The sequence below is a fragment of the Topomyia yanbarensis genome, chromosome 3, assembly GCF_030247195.1.
Source record: "Topomyia yanbarensis strain Yona2022 chromosome 3, ASM3024719v1, whole genome shotgun sequence".
Lineage (NCBI taxonomy): Eukaryota > Metazoa > Arthropoda > Insecta > Diptera > Culicidae > Topomyia > Topomyia yanbarensis.
The window spans coordinates 244,549,872-244,569,572 of record NC_080672.1 but is presented as its reverse complement, the minus strand read 5'-3'; the positions used below and the strand labels follow the sequence as shown (position 1 = coordinate 244,569,572).

The 19,701-nt window shown below is 38.2% G+C and overlaps 1 protein-coding gene and 1 long non-coding RNA gene across 14 annotated transcripts in view; one reads left to right on the top strand and one right to left on the bottom strand.

Annotated features, from left to right (window-relative positions):
- Positions 1–19,701, bottom strand: part of LOC131692853 (apolipoprotein D-like) — a 291,898-nt gene that overhangs the window by 263,166 nt on the left and 9,031 nt on the right. Inside the window, exon 7 of one of the 13 annotated variants that reach the window (XM_058980182.1) lies at positions 8,513–14,000. The exons of the other annotated variants lie outside the window; for them this stretch is intronic. The gene's annotated coding sequence lies outside the window, so the exon portion shown is untranslated. Of the gene's footprint in view, positions 1–8,512; positions 14,001–19,701 lie in introns of those variants that run through there. 13 annotated transcript variants of the gene reach the window in all.
- LOC131692862 (uncharacterized) lies at positions 15,232–17,017 on the top strand. The gene is made up of 4 exons (XR_009306087.1): positions 15,232–15,455; positions 15,581–15,899; positions 15,953–16,579; positions 16,640–17,017. It is a non-coding gene; the product is annotated as an uncharacterized LOC131692862 (long non-coding RNA).

The window sequence follows — 19,701 nt, the reverse complement described above, 5'->3', positions numbered from 1 at the left end:
AAATCTACAAAAAATATAACAGCGAAGATAACTTAACAAACTATTTAAATCTATGCGATCAATTAAACCTTGCCATTGATATCGCGTTTGAAGAGTACAATGCAAGAACAGAACGCAATATAAAAACTTGCCCAAAAAACTTCTTTAATTACGTAAAAACTAAAATAAAATCGGATTATTTCCCAACAGAAATGCATCTTGATGGAAAGGTAGGCGATAACTCAGAGGAAATCTGCAATCTTTTTGCAACATTCTTCCAAGAAGTTTACACTACATTTTCAGAGAAGGATCGAGAGCGTGAATACTTTTCCTTCCTCCCAGAACTTTCAAGAGATATTAACATTAAACAGATAAAAGTACATACAATCATGGATGCCTTAAAAAACTTGGATAGCTCTAAAAGCCCTGGACCTGATGGCGTTCCACCGGTGTTTTTAAAAACTTTGTCAATAGAACTAACTGCTTCTTTATTTTGGCTTTTTAACATGTCTCTAGAATCAGGTTGTTTTCCTAAAACATGGAAAAGCTCTTTCCTAGTTCCAATTTTTAAAAATGGTAAAAAATCCGATGTGCGTAACTATCGTGGAATAGCTATCATCTCGTGCATTCCCAAGATTTTCGAGGCGATTGTTAATGAAAATTTATTCCACCAAATCAAGAACAGAATTACCCATGTGCAACATGGTTTTTTCAAAGGGCGTTCTACAAGTACAAATCTACTCGAGTTCATTAACTACACATTAACAGCAATGGATAACGGAAACCACGTTGAAGCTCTTTATACAGATTTTAGCAAAGCATTTGATCGCATTGACATACCCATGCTACTTTTTAAATTAGAAAAAATAGGATTTGAGCCAGGACTTCTTACATGGGTACAATCATATCTTACAAATCGTGAACAAGCTGTTAGATTTAAAGGGATAAAATCAATCCCAATTCAAGTTACATCAGTAGTCCCTCAAGGGTCTCATTTGGGCCCGCTATTCTTTATTTTATTTGTTAACGATATTTCCTTCATACTAAAAAATGTTAAAGTTCTTATATATGCTGATGATATGAAACTATTTCTAGAAATAAGAAATGGTGAAGACTTTCAGACATTTCAAAACGAAGTAAATATATTTTATACATGGTGTTATAAAAGCCTCCTGAAACTGAATGTAAAAAATTGTAATGCCATAACATTGAGTAGAAAGAATAATATACAGAACAATAGAATCTTATTGGGAAACCAACAAGTAGAAAAGTGTGACAGAATAAGAGATATAGGAGTTATTATAGATTCCAAAATAATATTCATAGATCATTATAACACAATAATTAACAAAGCAAACAGCACACTAGGTTTTATTAAACGCTTCAGCTATAATTTCCAAGATCCCTACACAAAAAAAAAACATTATATGTAGCCTATGTGCGTTCAACACTAGAATATTGTAGTATAGTTTGGTCGCCTTTTTCAGCAACCCATGCAAACCGGATAGAATCAGTACAAAAGCAGTTTTTGATGTTCGCTCTCCGTAAACTAGGTTGGACTGGACTACATTTGCCATCTAATGAAGCACGGTGCATGCTAATTGACATTCAAACCTTGAAAGATCGTCGTGAATTTTCTATGATATCATTTGTAAACGACATTGTATCACATCGTATTGATTCAATCGAACTATTATCGAAACTAAATTTTTATGCTCCTTCTCGACAACTACGTAACCGCAGCATCTTTTGTACAATTCGCCATCGCACTAATTATGCCAAGTTTGGCCCTTTAAACCAAATGATGAATATTTATAACAAGCATTGCGAAAGCATTGACTTCACTATATCGAAAACAAAACTTAAGCAGCAGTTTAAAGTAAACCAAAATTTTAACTAGTGTTAAGTTAGTTTAATAATTATTGTAAGAAACCGGTCTACATCTGTTTGACGACTTGAAATAAATAAATAAATAAAATATAATGTAACCCATTGGAAAACTCCCAAATACCACCCGCAAATAAACGATTCAGAAAGGGTAAACCGGGTCATAACAACGGCCATTAGAGCGACCTTGAAAAAGGACCATAACCAATGGGCTAATAACATTCAGTTCATAGCCAGTGCTATTCGAAACTCAGTGCGCGAGGCGACAAAATATACACCTTATTTTATAATGTTCGGGAGAAATATGATTTCCGACGGGCGAGAATACCGTCATCTAAGAGACACCTCAGAGGGAAACGGGAGTCTGCTAAATACAGAATGCGAAAAACTGTATGAAGAAATCCGCGAAAATCTAAAGCGGGCCTTTGAAAAACATTCGAAGTATTACAATCTCAGGTCGAACGCGAATTGTCCCCGATATGAAGTAGGAGAGGAAGTACTGAAGAAGAATACAGAGTTGTCCGATAAAGGGAAGGGATATTGTGCAAAGTTAGCTCCCAAATACGGGGAGCATTGCTACGAATTGGAAAATCACAACGGAGGGAGACTGGGGGTATTCCATTGCAAATATCTGAAGAAACTCCACAACTCAAACCAAAAGGTAGAGTCATGACAATGCATGTGATTGTCCAGCTATGAAACCTCTCAGAGGGAACAATGCACTCTTCTTCTTCTTCTTCCTCTGTTGTTATGACGTTTGAATGTCATAGCGAGTGTAATGGGACCGGTGACTAGACCATATGCCCAGCAGTTACTTTATACGTTTTTCATTCGGGTAACAGCAAAGATCGCTGTCAGCGTTCCTTTTGATTCATAGGTCTGCTCCCACTTTTTGCAGAAAGTGGACTACTTCTTTGTAGGTTTTGACGTTTCGGGAGTTGAACAGCTCGATAAGCGAGGGGAATTTGCAATCGAAGGAGTATTTCGATCGAATGGAATTAAACCGGCTGCAGTGAAGTATGTGTTCCGCGGTTTCTGGTTCTTGGCAAATTTCACAGTCACTATCGTCAATGATTTGTAATTTCGCCAGCCAGAATTTAGAGTAATTATGGTCTGCCAACAAGCGATTGAGTGTTCGGGTTTCGTATCCAGTCAGTTGTTTATCGTTGTACCAGGGCGTACTCAAAAATTCATTTTGTATAGCAAAGAAGTGTTTACCTTTTTCTTTGGCGTATTCGGTATACCATTTGTTCGTGTTTTGGAGTTTTTGTTGCTCAAATACTTTTAGTGCATCTTTTAAGAATATTCCATTGTTAATGATTGTTCCTGCACTTATGCCAGCCTTGGTTAGGTCATCTGCAGTTTCGTTGCCTTGTATATCAATGTGGCTGGGTATCCACTGTAGAGTTGTACCTGTGGTGTGTGCCGTTTCAATGATCCTTTGTAAAAGTGAGTTTCTCATCGTCTGTTTCAGTTCTTCTTGGATTAACAAGCAGGCTGACAGAGAATCCGTGTATATCACTGCGTTCGTGATCTCGTTTTGGAGGATGTAGGCGAGGGCGGTGTCGATTGCATATATTTCCGCTGTCATAATGCATATTTCGGTTCGGAGCTGTATACTGAGCCGCAGGTTGGCCGTGGGGTGGAAGACTTGCCCGATTTTAGATGCATCTGTGTAGACTTTTGGTCGATTCTTGTGCTCTCCGTTTTGCAGAAACAGGACCATCTTGCGTAGCGTTTGACGGTCGGTGTTCCGTTTTGTCCCTACGAATTCGCCGAGTGTCGTCCGGATATCAATATGTGTGGGGTAGGTTGCTCTGACAGTTGGTACAATTAAGTCGAAAATAGGCTGGTACTTTAGGTAGATTTTCTCAATGAGTGTTAATTTTTCCTCGGGAATCTCTTTGCCCGTCAGTTTGACTAACTGTTCCGATATAGAGTTCCGATTCGATATATGTTTCGATATCTCTCGGCAGGCTATGTATTCAATCCGACATTTTAGCGGGCTTTCCGCTGCCAATGCTGCTAGTGTGTTGCATGGTGTTGTCTTAGAGCATCCGGTTATTTTTCTCCAACATTGATTATTTAACACGTTTAGTGCGGTTTTATTAGTCCTTGCTGCATTACCATATATGGTGCAGCCGTAATCCAATACACTTCTAATCAATCCTCTATGAAGCATCCTGAGAGTTTGTGGGTGTCCTCCATGTCTGATGGATGATATGACTTCTAGCATGTCTAATCGCCCTTTTGTTTTATGCTGAAGTTCTCTAATATGTGTACCATAGCTTCCTGTGCGATCTAGGTGTGTGCCAAGATATTTATGGCTTTTTACAGTTTCTATCTGTTGTCCTTCGATTTTGACATCGAGCTGTTCGTTGGTGCACTTGAATATCATTGCTTTTGTTTTGTTCGGGTTTACGGCTAAGTTCAGATCTGTTGCTTTTGCTTCGAAGTTTTGAATGAATATTTGCGCTTTATCCTTCAAACTAGTTGTGGTTCTTGCTCGTATGATTGCCATGAAATCATCTGCGTATTGCACGATTACTACATCTTCAGTGCTACTGTTATGTAAGTCTGTTGTATATATGTTGAAAAGGATCGGGGACAGTACGTCCCCCTGGGGAAGTCCGTTACTGATAATGCGAGTGATTTCCGAATCACCGCTTCTTATTGTCAAACGCCTATTTTTTAGGAATGACGTGATCCATATCAAAAATGGGTTGGGAATATTCATTTCAGACATTATTTGTTCTAGTCTGTCTGTACGTACAGCATTGAATGCGTTACTTAGGTCTATGAAGATTCCTGCTGTAATCCATCCTTGCCTTTTGTTGTCCTGGATCAGATTTGTCACATAGGCGATACATGTGTTTGTTGATTGCCCTTTTCGGAAGCCAAATGACAATTTCGGTAGTAATTCTCGGTGATCAATATATTCTCGGAGTTCTTGTAGTATTGCTGTATTGATGGTTTTGGTGAGTGTTGGGATCAGTGATATAGGTCTGTTTCCGGAGGGTGTGGACTGGTCTTTGCCTTGTTTTGGTATGGCGATAACCCGAATTTCCTTGAGATGTTCCGGCAGGCAGCCATGTCTCCACATGGTATTTAAGTCTCGCAGGATAATACTTACAACATCTGGTTTCAATTGCCTGAGCATTTCCTATGTAATTTGGTCCGTACCCGGTGCTGAGCTTTTCTTCCCATGTAGTATAGAATACCATTTGTCTACGTTTATGATGTCGTTGTTAGACTGACTTAAGGGCGAGGTGTAGGATTCGAAGGCCACGTCACTTGGTCCGAAGTGTAGGTCAAGGAACTGATACGCTAGATTGGGGCTATCTCGGACGGCGTTGTTGCAAGCTGGTTTTCGTCTTCCGGTTAATCTGCGAATCTTCTTCCATAGTTCTGTGGCGCTGGTTTAGGGATCTATTTCCTCGGCAAACTGTTTTTTGATGTTAGTCTTGGTGTTTTCCTTTTTAATCCTTTGGAATATTGCTGCTTGTCGTTTTAAATGTAGTAGATTGTCTAAGTTGCTTTGATGGTTGAACTGTACTAGCGCCTTCTGTTTGTTAGTCCAGGCCTCTTCTACTTCCTCACTCCACCAGTATTTTGGGGAGAATTTATTCTTCGTTCTACTGTTTTTTCTTATGCTGTTAACTTTTTGTGTGAGTTCTCTAACTCCCGCTATCTTTGAGGAGTCCAGTTTTGTGAGGCCTTCTTTGATTTTTTTTGGCTACTCCAAATTTTTTTTGGCTACTCCAAAGATAAACTCAAGATAGAGTGGTCGGATGATTCCCATGTACCATCAAAATGCGACCCCTCGATGAATTTGGTTCACCGTCAGTGTGACAGCTCAATAATAAATTGAAGCGAAGCTTTGCGAAATAGAACCAACGTCGATATTTGCGTCGTATCTATGACAATGCGTTATTTCCAAAATAACAAGCAAGCTTTCGTTTGGAAAATAAACAAACTTTGAGGTTTTTAACGTTCGGTAATTAATTGATGTGACTAATGCCGATTTCGTTTTTAGATTAGTGTCACTCTAGGTTAAAGTGACCAGGCGTCCCGGATTAAGCGGAACAGTCCCGGATTAGGCGGAACAGTCCCGGATTTAAGGATGCCTCATGGTAAAATGGACCGGAAAGTTTACCAAAATTCTGCTTTTTACACCAAAATACCCATTCATATTGTTATGCGTTATTTCGAAAATAACAAGCAAGCTTTCGTCTGGAAAATAAACAAACTTTGAGGTTTTTAAAGTTCGGTAATTAATTGATGTGACTAATGCCGATTTCGATTGTACTAGTTTGGTTGAATATTTGAGAAGCATACATTTTAAGGGTTTTCTTGAGGCCTTTAGAAGTCAGTATGACTATAATAATAATTTTACACGCCAATATAGACAACGTGTTTCTTTTATAAAAAAAATTGTTTACTACATTGATTTGCTTCGTAACCATAGCATTTTTTCGACGCATTCTGAATAATATCGACGCCTATTAACGAGGGGGCAGCAAAAGCATACTTTTATTCAGTTCACCGGTTCACGGTTACTGTACCATCATTTGCTAATGGTTGGTATAGGACCTAGTAATCTTGAGTTTATCTTTGGCTACTCCTCCATATCCATCGTCTCGTGATTACAGTGCTTTGTGATATCCGCTTATATTGTAGGTGTGGTCATGTTCTTGTTCCTCTTTCGTCCATGTTTCTGATATAAAAGCTGCTGCATAGGGTTCTGACATGAGTTCTTTGGAGTTCTTGTTTGTGTTTGTTTTAGCTGTATGTTGCATTGGAGTATTTTGAACTGTTCCATTGTAGATTTAACATTGATTATAATTATTTCTTAAGGATCATGTCGAATGACAGAAATTCTTTACTAACCTCTAAGAAGTTTTCTCGGGATTTGTCTTTAAGGTGGCACTCATTCATTATTTTTAGTACCGCATTATTGCTTCCTTAACGGCATCATTGGTTATGGCACTAGGGTCAGTTGTCTGCGAGGTTTGTTCTTGGAGTAATGTATTTATTTTCTCTTGTTCGTTAACCCTGTGTGGGTTGTTTAGGGCAGTCCCGGATGATTCGCTGCTCGGTTCGTTTCTGGCTCGTTTCCTGGAATCCTCTGGGATCGTAGACGTTTGGACTGTATTTGAATTTTGCTGCTTTGGAAGCTTTCTTCGTACGCTTGTTTGTTTTGTTGTGTCTGTTCGTTTACCGACAACCTGTGAGAAACTTTCCCTGGGAGTGGGTTCATCTGCAAATTCGAGAAGAGCATCAAAACTGTTGGCAGTAGCTACCGAGTAGCGTTCCTTGGCTTCCAAGAAGGTGAACCCGTTTTTAGCTATGAGAGCTTTCAAGTTGTTCTGGCGGAGACGTTCCGGACATCCCGGATCCGATGTGCTGTGATCACTTTTGCAGTATAAGCACGTATCTGCTTTGGAGCAAGTTGTATAGTCGTTTTCGTTATCGTGTCGTAAGCCGCACTTATGACATCGTTTTGCACTACGACAATCCGTGGTGTTGTGGTTATATCTTAAACAATTGAGACAGAGGACTGTCTTTCGGTAGAATGGAACAACCTTGCAACAGTATAGCTTTACATATTCTGGTAATTTGTTCGCTCTGAATGTTATGCTGATTCTATTCGTTGGTGTTCTGGTCCCTTCGACAAAGCGGTTGAGGCGGTATATATCCATAATTGGGGCAGAGCTGTATATATCATTTTGTAGTTCTTCGGAAGAAATGTCGGTGGGAATGCCGGAGATAACTCCTGTTACTGAGAGTAGATGTTTTGGTACATAAGCTCTGTATCCGTAGTTCGACGTAATTTCGCTCTGGATTAGACGATTAGTCGCTGTATAGGAGCTGAGATATACCAATACTTTCCTCTTACCAGCATTTTTAATGTCTGTAACGTGTTTCTCGATTCCGAGGATTCGTTTCAACATTCGGTCTACTGAAATTTTGTTAATGCTCGACTTATCCCCTGTGGGGTCTTTGCTTTGTAGCTCTACATATACCCTGAAGGGGCCGACGTCTTTGTTGTTGAATGTGTAATCCGTTCTTATCTGTTTTGTACCCTCTGATCCTGTTTTTGTGCCGTCATCTGTTGGCGTTTGTGTCGCATTTGTGGGAAGCGATGGTATGGGCGGAGGTGCTGCGCCCTCCGGGTTGTCAGTCTCCATTTTACCTTTGGTCCACCACGAACAAAATGGCGGACCCACGCGGTTATATTGTCTCTAATGCGGTCTTCTTTTGCACTTAATCTGTAATCGATTTAATAAGATAAATGTGAGTTCTGTGAACTCCCCAGCCTGTGACTGGCACGTTATAAAAACTTCGGAAATAAGGTTAAAGATAGCGCAGAGAAAACTGTAGTTAAACTGAACAATGCACTCAAAAGAATGCACGAAAATAAAAATTAATTGAATGAATGGGTTCCGCGTTCATCAATCAAATTGAAGCTATGAATACTGTTGCAGTGGACAAAACAGCATAGCTGTATAAATATACCAACCGGCCATTCTTAAGGGTGCTCCTCAGTTCACTGAGTCGAGCAGTCCCACAACACTAATTTACTGGTGACTTCCCTTAAGAATGTAGCTTGGCTTTAGTCAAGCACAGAGTGAAGAGTAGAACCAGTAAAATTCAGTAACTTTAAAACGGATCAACCAAAGAAGAATCCTACCTATTTCTAAAGTGTCGTGACCGGAACTTTCTGAACTCAACTTGTGTCTATTCTCGTCAACTTTCTTCCAAAAACTGAAACTTGATTGTCTGTCACAACAACCAAGGGCTGCTCATCTAAAATCGTTGTTTCCGTGCGGCTTCATTGCATCAAATGCATTATATGGGTTAAAGTGATTTGTATGAAATTCAACAAGTACACTATAACGAATATAGATTACGATTTCTCGATATGTTGATATTATATTTTTATTTCTATTCTCTTATCTCCTACATCTTCCTCCTCTTCTACTCTATTTGTGAATGTGAATTAAGAATGCATCCTCTATATAATAAGGTTTTTGTGTAACTCAGATACAAGTTTTAATGATACAAAAAATCCCGACTAATAAAATTATGCAAGCCATAATTTATTCTGACTTTTGTTTCTAACAAATAGCTTTTCATATGATTTGGATGCCTTTTACTATTCATTTTATAGTATAGATTTTGCACTACGTTTTATTATTATCTGCTTCTTATTATTTATGTTTTATTATTCATTATATTCTTTTTTCTCTTTATTAGTAAACACTCTTCATTCTTAGTATTTATTCTTTATTTATTATTTGCGTTGCGTTGCGTTGCGTTGCGTTGTGACGATGATTTTGGCGGATTGCACACTGACTTCATCATGTTTGACTGCTGATTATCTAATAAGAGTTGCTTAGGAAATGGTAAGTAGGAATTCATACCAATTCGACCCATATTAAAACCTCAACAGCATGATAGCCATCATTGCCGGCCGCCCCCATCTCCATCGTTCACGGGGAAGGATAAAGGATAAGGTAGCCAGGAAGTGTTGATGCTCCACCTACTTAACGGAAGGACGACGATTCATCAGACTCTTCCATAGGTGTCGCGGAGTTGGTAGTTTGGAAGGGTATCAGGTCTAGGATTCGCTCCAAGCAAGCGATGCGACCTGTAAAGCATATTTTATTACGTAGTTGTTTAGTTAGTCTTCGAGTGCACGATCACTCGAAAAAGAGATCTTCTTTAGTTTTTGGTTTTTTTTTAAACTCTGGGCAGCCGGCTACTGAGAGAATACTATGTTCCCTAAACAAAAGCAATTTGAACTCCACTCGGAGTGACACATTATATAGCCAAAAATAGCGCGAGATGTTATAAATCAGGGAAAGTATTTCTTATTTTCCATATCAGATTTGTGGAATACAAGTATACGAGCGATAATAACGAACACTGGAGGGAAATATAAAGGATTGTTAACCTGATGCACGGGCTTGTTAGCAATAACGGAGCTTGAAATTAGGTTCATAAAAACAGACGCGGCGAATTTTCAATACGTATTGACCCGTGATCATAGATACTAGTCAGATTATTCGTATTGGGGCTAATTTCCGATCAACTATTCATTTTTACGGCAATGTTTTCTCGACTAGATCTGTTCGCACCCTCTCATTCTGCTACTATCGGCAGAAGGCTGATAGCACCCAGTCGTCGCCGGTCTAAGGACCAAATGTCATCAATAGACTTAGACTCGCGTGGAGGCATGAGATAGGAAACTTGTGAGAATTTTGTTATCCCACCGTTTGACGACCGTCGCTGGAAGCCTTATGAAACGTGTCATAAAACTTCAAATTGCTATTTCTCTCGAATCCCTCGATGGATCATTTTGAAATTCACTGAGAAGATGCTTGAATACTGTATCTTTCGAATGCTGTATGACAAATTTATGGTCATTTTTCTTTGTTAATAACGGTTTTAGGAACACCGTGAGGCCGAAGTGCTTGCTTTTCACCCCAGCGGAAGGAAACGACCATCAGACGGGTGGCTTTAAATGTCCAGCCTACAAGAAGACGACTGCAGGCCAACGGTGATGGAGATGACCCAGATAAACCTGAATCACTGTGATACCACACAGCAACTGTTGTGGCAGTCTACGACAGAAACTATATGCGATGTCGCTTTGATCGCAGAGCCTTATCAAGTCCCCCCTAATAACGGTAACTGGGTGGCGAAAAGATCAGGAACCGCTGTGATACAAGTAATGAGTAGATTCCCCATGCAAGAAGTGGTATAACGTTCATATGAGGGTTTCGTGATAGCCAAAATCAACGGCATCTTCGTATGTAGCTGCTACGCTCCTTCAAGGTGGACAGTAGAGCAGTTCAGCCTAATGCTGGAGCAGTTAACCGAGCAGTTGATCGACCGGAAGCCGGTAGTCATTGGTGGTGACTTCAACCCCCGGGCTGTGGAATGGTGTAGTAGAGTTACTAACACAATTATATTTGTATATATGTAACACCAACAGGCCCGATCAGGGATGCTATTTATTCTTTATTTATTATTTTACTATTTACTATTTAGTCCTCAAGCTTTACCTTACTCTTTATTTCTTACTCTATAATCTTAGCTTTTTATTCTTCATTTTTTTGCCCTTTACTTTTTACACATTACTCTTTGTTTTACATTGTTCATTCTTAGCTCTTTCTTTTGTATTTTTTACTCTAGACTCGTTACTTTTTTTGGTCTTTACTGTTTACTTTTTTTGCTCTTTAGTCTAAACCTAGTCAGTCTTTGGTCATTACTCTTCATTCTTTAGGCTGTTCGTAATGCTATGGTAAATTTGTTTCAAAATGACAAGCCGTCGGATAATTTGGATCTGTCAAAATACATCTAGAACACGGTGTTCCCAAATGCGATGATTTAGCCACCTGTTCTAAATGTTGTTTATTTGATTTTGTTATTGTTTGTCACTTATGTCACACATATTATTTTTTCTGCTGTCAGCCGTAGTAATGAAAAAAAAATTAAAGGGTGTTCTATTCGTGTTTCAAATTATGGAGAATTTAAAACATAATAGTCGAGCTGTTTTAAATCTGATCCAAAAAAGTTCTCGAAAAATAGAACTGCATCCCAGCATTGCGATCGATCTGTCTTAGTCGGTGATGTAAAATAGAACAATCCATAGAGAATACATCAGCGTTGCGAACAGCATTACTCTTTACCATTTACACCTTACTCTTTGTTGTCTGCTCTTTATTCTTTCCTCTTTACTACAAAATGTTTATAACTCTACTCTGCATTAATATTTCTTTACTCTTGCTTCATCGAAGGATTGTCCTTTAAGCCATCAGACATTCATCCTATTTCTGCAACTAACCTTCTATGCTCATTCAGCATAGTCCATTTCACTTATTACTTTTTACTCTTTTCTTGTTACTGCTAGGTTTTTTTCTCTTTGCTCTTTAGTCTTTACTTTGTACTTCTTAATCTTTTCGCTTTTCTTTTTATTCTATCCTCTTTAGCATTTACACTTCATTCACCATTTTCTGTTTACACGCTATTCTTCATTCTGTACTTTTTACTAATCAATTTTCTTCATTACTGTTCAATCATTACTCTTTTTCCTACTTTTTACTCTTTACCCATATTACACTTTGCGCATATTTACTCTTTACCATCTATACTTTTAATTCCGTTTTTCTTATTACTCTATAGTACTTTTTACTCACTGTTTACTCTCTACTCCTTAATCTTGACTCTTTACTCTTGATTCTGTACTCTACTCTTGATCCTTTACGCTCTACAATTTTCTTTTTACCCTTCGCTCTACATTGTTCGAGGGGTAAGCGCTAAATCCTCAATACGAAGCAGTGCCAAAAAGGCGTACTTAAGTAATCACTTTAAATAGCAGAAAAGATTCTAAACACAGCACATTCGCACTTCAAAAACGAAAACATTTTAGGTATTGCCAATATATATTAAATACTTTAAGTACTTGCACCATAACTGTAAATACGTGAAGTATCTCATTAAATTTAATTACATTCAAAATACGGCATTTGCAATACGATGCGCTCAAACATGCTAGTGCTGGCCTCTCGATCATAATTCTACTCCTCACAAATTTCTCTTTACTATTTACTCTTTACACTTCACTATTTACTCATTACTTTATACTCATTTTTCTTTACTTCTCTTTACTGTTTACCCATCTTTACTCTTTACTCTCTGACCTTTAGGCTCTGCTCTTTTCTTTTTGCTTTTTAACATTGTATTATTTATACCTTAATCATAACACTACTCTTCACAAATATCTCTTTACACTTGCACCTTCGGACTATTGTTCTTTAATCCGTCTCACCATCATGTTGCTTCAACGAGGTCTTTATCCCACTTCTGCAACTGACCATCGAAACTCACTCCGCATAGTTCAGTTTTATAGCTCTCTCTTGTACTATCAATATGTAATGACAAACTGCATTCTTTCGCGTAATTCACACACTATCATGTCAGTGAAAAAACGAACTTATGACAATTAAATCTATCAACTTCGTTCAGATGCATTCCCGCTCAAGGGAAATATTAAAATCACTCATACACAGTAATATGTCTGCAACATTCCCACTCAGAGGAACACAATTGTCATTTCGCTTAACTTCCGAATGATGCCACTCGAAGCAAAATCATTCCCAATTCCGGAATTGCACTGATACAAAAATCTGCTTATTGCAAAATCATTCCCACTCAGAGGACTCTATTATACACGGCCACTCAAGACCAAATCATTCCCTCACGAAGGAATTACTAATAAAAACTGCCACTCAGGGCTAAATTATTCCCGCACAGAGGAAACAGCATCAGCCACTCGAGGCTGAGACACAATCGCCATTTTATTGAATTTCGGATGATAAAATATTAATTGCCACTCGAGGCCAATTTCTCCTCAAAACGCGACAAGTTGTTCATACTTGTCGGCTGTTTTGCTCAGGTCAATAACATACCTACTCGGGAGCGTTCCTTGCGCCATTGTCGTGACCGGAACTTTCTGGACTCAACTTGTGTCTATTCTCGTCAACTTTCTTCCAAAAACTGAAACTTGATTGTCTGTCACAACAACCAAGGGCTGCTCATCTAAAATCGTTGTTTCCGTGCGGCTTCATTGCATCAAATGCATTATATGGGTTAAAGTGATTTGTATGAAATTCAACAAGTACACTATAACGAATATAGATTACGATTTCTCGATATGTTGATATTATATTTTTATTTCTATTCTCTTATCTCCTACATAAAGGTCGCCTAATGTTAATTAGTTAGTAATATTAGAGTGCTTACTAGCTATGTTAGTTCTTATCGCTAGTGTTAGTTTTCTACTAGTCCATATTGCGTTGAAGACATCGATGTACATGGTTGTGCAAAGAATCATTCGTTGCATTTACAATCCAAAATTCAACAAAATATCCATCCAATAGTATTCAGCTGCCGTAGTTCCATACACTCCTAACCTCGAATCAGAGGGAATATGCTCGGCAGAATATTTGCGGTGTTAAGTATCGCAAGCATATTTTTTGTGGTCCGTTTAATCCGTTCATTGGTATCCTGCGACGCAGCGACATTTTCACATTATCCCTCGATGCAGCTTACAAAGCATCAAACTCAAAAGAAACACAAAGAAAAGCATTTACTCCCCCCGTAATTCATCTCAAAATAAAATTATTCAGCCAAAGAAATAAATTTTCGAGACAGTGAAAAGCAATACGGACAAACTGAAAGGATTAAAACCAAGCTCCTTGATTAAAACCTAGTATAGGATCCGCCAGCTCTGTCCCCTGTTTTTGAACCAATTCTGAACCAGTTCGTGATTGGACGAAAGTGACATAGGCAAACCTTCGGCTTGGAAACTAAAAGTACTAAAGGGCTGCTTGGAAGTGTTGTCATATTGTGATATCAAACATAAAACGACGATTGTTAACTGTGTTGATTTTTTTTGTTTTCTCGAGATACCGCTTTCTTTCTATAACATCGAAATCAAACATATTATCCAGAACTGAAGTTCCCGAGAGATCAGGTAGCGCGGTTATCATGGATTCTGTTCTGTGTGCGGAATAATGCGGAAATGCCTCTTTTCGAAATCAACAGGCTGTGTAGCGTAAGTATGAAAATATTTTGAACTTCATGTAAAAATTGTCTTTGTTCGAGTACCGAGTAAATTGGAAGCACTGAGCAAACAGGGAGAACGGAAGTCGCTTCTTGTTCTTCCTTTGGTATTATCGATACAGTTGAATTTTACAGTTTTCAACTGAATCGATCGTCGGTGTAAATAGGAGCGTGTATTTTTACTGCTGTTTTCTCCGAAACGATCACATGTAGTACTGGAACAAACCTATACATTGCTCCAAAACAAAAATTAAACCTTGCAGAAAAGTAGTTTTGAAATATTTAAAATAAATCTGAACAGAGAAGATTATTCTTGTGGCAGAGGTTGCTTGACTCAGAAAGCAACTTACAAAAATGAAGAGGCATGAAGATATTTTTCGTAATGTCCAACAACGAATATATATTATTTTGTTTTGCTGTATTCCGATGGAAAAAGACGTTATGATCGTTTGAATGCGGATATAAAGACTAAATCTTTGATTTTTCCAGAAGCATGAAATTGTCACATTATATAGAATATTTTAATCAGAACAAATATACGACCGAAACAAAACAAATATTTTGGCAACATTGGTCGAGTGGGGGTATGTCGTTTTTAACAGGGATTAGTAAAATATAAGAAGAAGCCAGCTGGCAGCCCTTTAGTACTTTTAGTTTCCAAGCCGAAGGTTTGCCTATGTCACTTTCGTCCAATCACGAACTGGTTCAGAATTGGTTCAAAAACAGGGGACAGAGCTGGCGGATCCTATCCTAGGTTTTATGCTTGCTAAATTAAACATGGCATCCGGGCCCGTGGATGTAAACATAAACAGAAGTCGTAAAAGAAATAGATTATTAAAGGAACGATCCATCCGTGTTTCTCGTGTGTTATTCCAGGACTGTTGCTATATTTTCTAGCAGGCTTATCGCGTGCAGCACTGCTTGCTGAGGCAGCTAAGGAATTTATATTCACGGTAAGTTACAAAATTGAGGATGCGTAATTATGTAATTGTCTGGAAATCTTATCAGATTTGTCGAGTTATTTTTAATAAAGTGCCTAAGATCCTACTGTAGACAGTCATGACCCAATCTTTTCCAGTTCAGGTAAACACTGGCGAAGTCCATTGAACCACAGAAAAGTTAATCATTGGTACCATTTGACGATTTGTGTAATTCGAAGACCTTCCCGTGAATATACTAGTGGCCAACATTATTGATCGGAGCAACATAACGACGGTACAGATTCGCAAGGATGAAAATAAAACTGATTACGATACGATGAACAATGTGATGAATAATTTCATGAATAACGTGAAAATGATGGAACTGAGCTGGAGGAATATGTGAAAATGGGTATGCTCCACACATTTCACTAGCCAATTTAGTGACACGCCCGACTAGAAGCGATGAAGTTCAAGGTAGGATTTTTTCAATATCTACAGGAGATTTTCTCGCTTATCACTCATTATAGGTAAACAGCTGGTTTAGCGGTTGCTGCTATATTGCCTGGGAGCGCCAGTTTGTGAACTATTGTACATTACATGCCCATTACGGATGTGATCGATACAAACAATATCTCTACTCCGGCCAATGGTGTGCTAGTTAGACCGATTTGCAATCAGCGTAATGGGGTTTTTCATTGAAAAACACTTGGCAGTGTATTGCACTGCTGTTGTATTTTCGAGAATAAGAGCAGGCCACCAGACAAGTTTCATTCTCATTTATGCTAGAAAGTGCAAAACCAATGCAATCCACTACCCCGGTGATTTCAATGAAAAACGACATAAGTCAGTGGAGTTTGTGATCCAAGAAAAACCAGCTGAAGTTATATGCATATACAGTATATGTTGTAAGAGTACCGGTCGTTACTCCAAAACATATGCATTGTGTGATGAACGAATAGAGCCTTGCCTTATCCTGTTAATATGCATTCTACAAATTATCGATGGTGATGTGGGTGAAAAGCTTGTCGACGTGAAGCAACAATTCCGTCGTATGATAAATTAATTCACTATGCGCTATAGTTATGGAAGTAAGTTAAAGACGGGACGTTTCTACCACCAAACTGAATGTAGAGGACACGAAAGAGGACACTTTGGTAAGTTAAGAGTTCAAAATTTTGTCTTGACTATCATGACAAACGTCATATACTTTCTAGGGAATTTGTGACCTGCGTAGTTTGGCCTCAAAAGAGCACGGCATAATCATATTTCATTCCGATACAAACAATAATGTAGGAGCATTTCAGGAAACTACGGTGGTCCGACTGGTACCGGCAGAAAGTATCTGAATGTTCAATGATCAATAACGATTTGGTTTTCTACGGCCATTCAATAGTATGCACACAATGGTTCAGAATCGGTATCAACTAGTGCATCTTGAACATCATATACTTGGCTTTACCACTAGGAGCATCTGGATTGCTTAATAATGGACATCCAGTGAACGAGTTACGGACGTAAACGTGCAACCATATAGTCCTGCGTTTTGAGACCTATGTTAAAAGGAAAAATGGATGTTGTAAAACAAGAGAATTGATAGGGCATTGAAACTAAGTGAAGTATATTATCGTTCAAATGCTCTAGAAGTTGTGAAACAAATACTCACTAATAATAATTACCCAGGTTCATTCTGCAACAAGATTATTAAAGAACGAACGCACAAATTGTACAATACTCTTGAACCTAAAAACACTGATGTGAGAATGAAATTTGTTTCTGCACCTTATATACCGGGTCTAGGAGAAAAAATAGCTCGGTATTTATCACAGCATATCATAAAACTAGCTTTTAAAACCATTGACAAAATTAAAGACACAGTACACAGTAAGCTTAAGGACAGAATAGAAAAAGACCGTCGAACTAATGTTGTTTACGAAATACCATGCGGTGTCTGTACAGATAAGATATACATTGGACAAACAAGTCAATTTTTAAAAAAGCGTTTGGAACAACATAAGAATGATATAAAAAATAAAAGCGTAGGAAGTACGGGGCTAGCACAACATACAATCAATGAAGGCCACCTTTTTGATTTTAAAAATGCTAAAATATTGGACGAGGTGCCTAGGACCGATACCCGGTTGATAGTGGAAATGTTCCAAATAAAAAAAGGAGAGTCGAACACGTTCAATCTACAACGGGATTCTATTAAGTTTAGATCTGCATACAACGGCTTAATAGAGAAGCTGAAGAGCACCGTGCGTCCGAAGAAAGTACCAACGGAGATTGAGTGTACAAGACAAGACAGCAGTTGATAATGTGATTGTTCATTGTGTAGACGTTGTTAGCATGTAAGTGATGTTGTTTAAATTTTTGTTTAGTGTTGTATTTTATCAAAAAAAAATTTATAATATGCCGCTGAGGATGACTGAACATGTTAGTAGGTCGAAACGTCCGGTAAAATGCAGTTTGTTTTAATTTTCACCGAAAAAAATCGATGACCGTCCATACCAAATTTGCTAGCGGTGATGAAAACAAAGCAACAAAAACAAGAGAATACAAAATATTTAAAATTATTGTTAATTTATATTGCATTTTGGAAATGTTTAAGTTTCGACGCATTTTTTCTTATAGCGGCACTCCTTTTGTCCATGCCTTTTAATTTCAGCTTGTATTTTAACAATTTTTTTCGGTTATTTGTTTTTTAGTATGACGTACACGTATATTTATCCTAGTTCTAACGAAGCGGGTGATTATATCTTGGGGAATTTCAGGAAATTGTTTCTTCATAAGAAAAATTGTCCTTGCTCTAACCATTTTAGGTTTTTTGAAGCCTGTGTTATCTGCTCCGTTGTGAAGCGCATTAAAAAAATCATCCAGTTGTCGCGATTGAAGCAACCACTGGCCAGATGGTTCTGTCAGTCCACCATATGAGAGGTCTGGTATATAGTTTTCCTTATCTGCTTCCTTGTTTTGGTATGAGTATTGTGCTATATGAGGATGATTTGACTTGAGCGCCCGAGCGATGAAGCCCATTGCATACTCAAAACCATCTTGTTCTTCTAAGCTCTGATTGTTTTCTTCGATCGTAGTATCCGGCATATCATCATCAAAATTATCGCATTGTTCATCTTCTTGGTAGATTATGCTATATTTCACCCTAAGGAGGAAAATTTGGTAAAAACTAAAATTTCTCACTAGGGTGAAAATTTGTTGTTAAAAACCAGTCTTTGTACAGGAGGGCACAAATCCTTATTTCATACTATGTTGCGTTTCGGCTTCGCCTCATCAGAAACCGACACTAACACATTGTCGGAATAGATTAGCGCCGGCTTGACGCAAATCCCTTAAAACTAAAACACACTATGTGTTTCAATCAAACGACTGATCAAACGTGATGTCCCGTTCGAGCAGAAGTTCTGTTTATGCCGATGAGACACAAGTGAAGCCGAAACTTGTCTTGGCTTAGCAGGCCTATGCGAAAGCACTATGCTATATTTCACCCTAAGGAGGAAAATTTGGTAAAAACCAAAATTTCTCACTAGGGTGAAAATTTGTTGGTAAAAACCAGTCTTTGTACAGGAGGGCACAAATCCTTATTTCATACTATGTTGCGTTTCGGCTTCGCCTCATCATCTTGGTAGATGTTGGCTTGCTTGAAAATTTGGCATATCACGTAGTTTTCTTCGAGAAGGATTCTTTGGGTATTCTGGTTACACGTTAGCTGATGTTTAAGTCCTTTGCCTAATATTATTAACCTTAGGCGATTAAGTGTATCCAGTGGAGAAGGATGATTGTTTGGTCCACCATTTTGACGAATCTGTCCAAATAAATTTTCCAATACATCTTGGTTCAATTTGTACGTCATTAAAAATTTCACATCATATTTCGTAGTCATGTCTTCGAACAATGCCTTTGTAGATTTGACAGACATGAGTATACCCTTTTGAAAGACCTGTAAAGTAAAGTTAGGGGTTCATTCAAAATAACCGATCTTTGTCATCTGAGTCAATGTAATGTGTGATATATATCCTGCGGCATATACAATGCTGTTATATCTTAAACAATTTACCTTAAGAGACTGTGCTGCAGGTAGTCGATGTTTAGTAAGCGTGCGTATTGACGATATCATATTCGCTATTCTGTCCAGCGCAATATTTTGTTCGTCCGGTTGCAGCCCGTAACACTTCTTCAGCGCAATCGTCTCTTTAGGATTGTGGCTGTTCATTATGTCAAACCAAATAAAAAATAAATAAATAAATAAATTGTTTATGGTTTG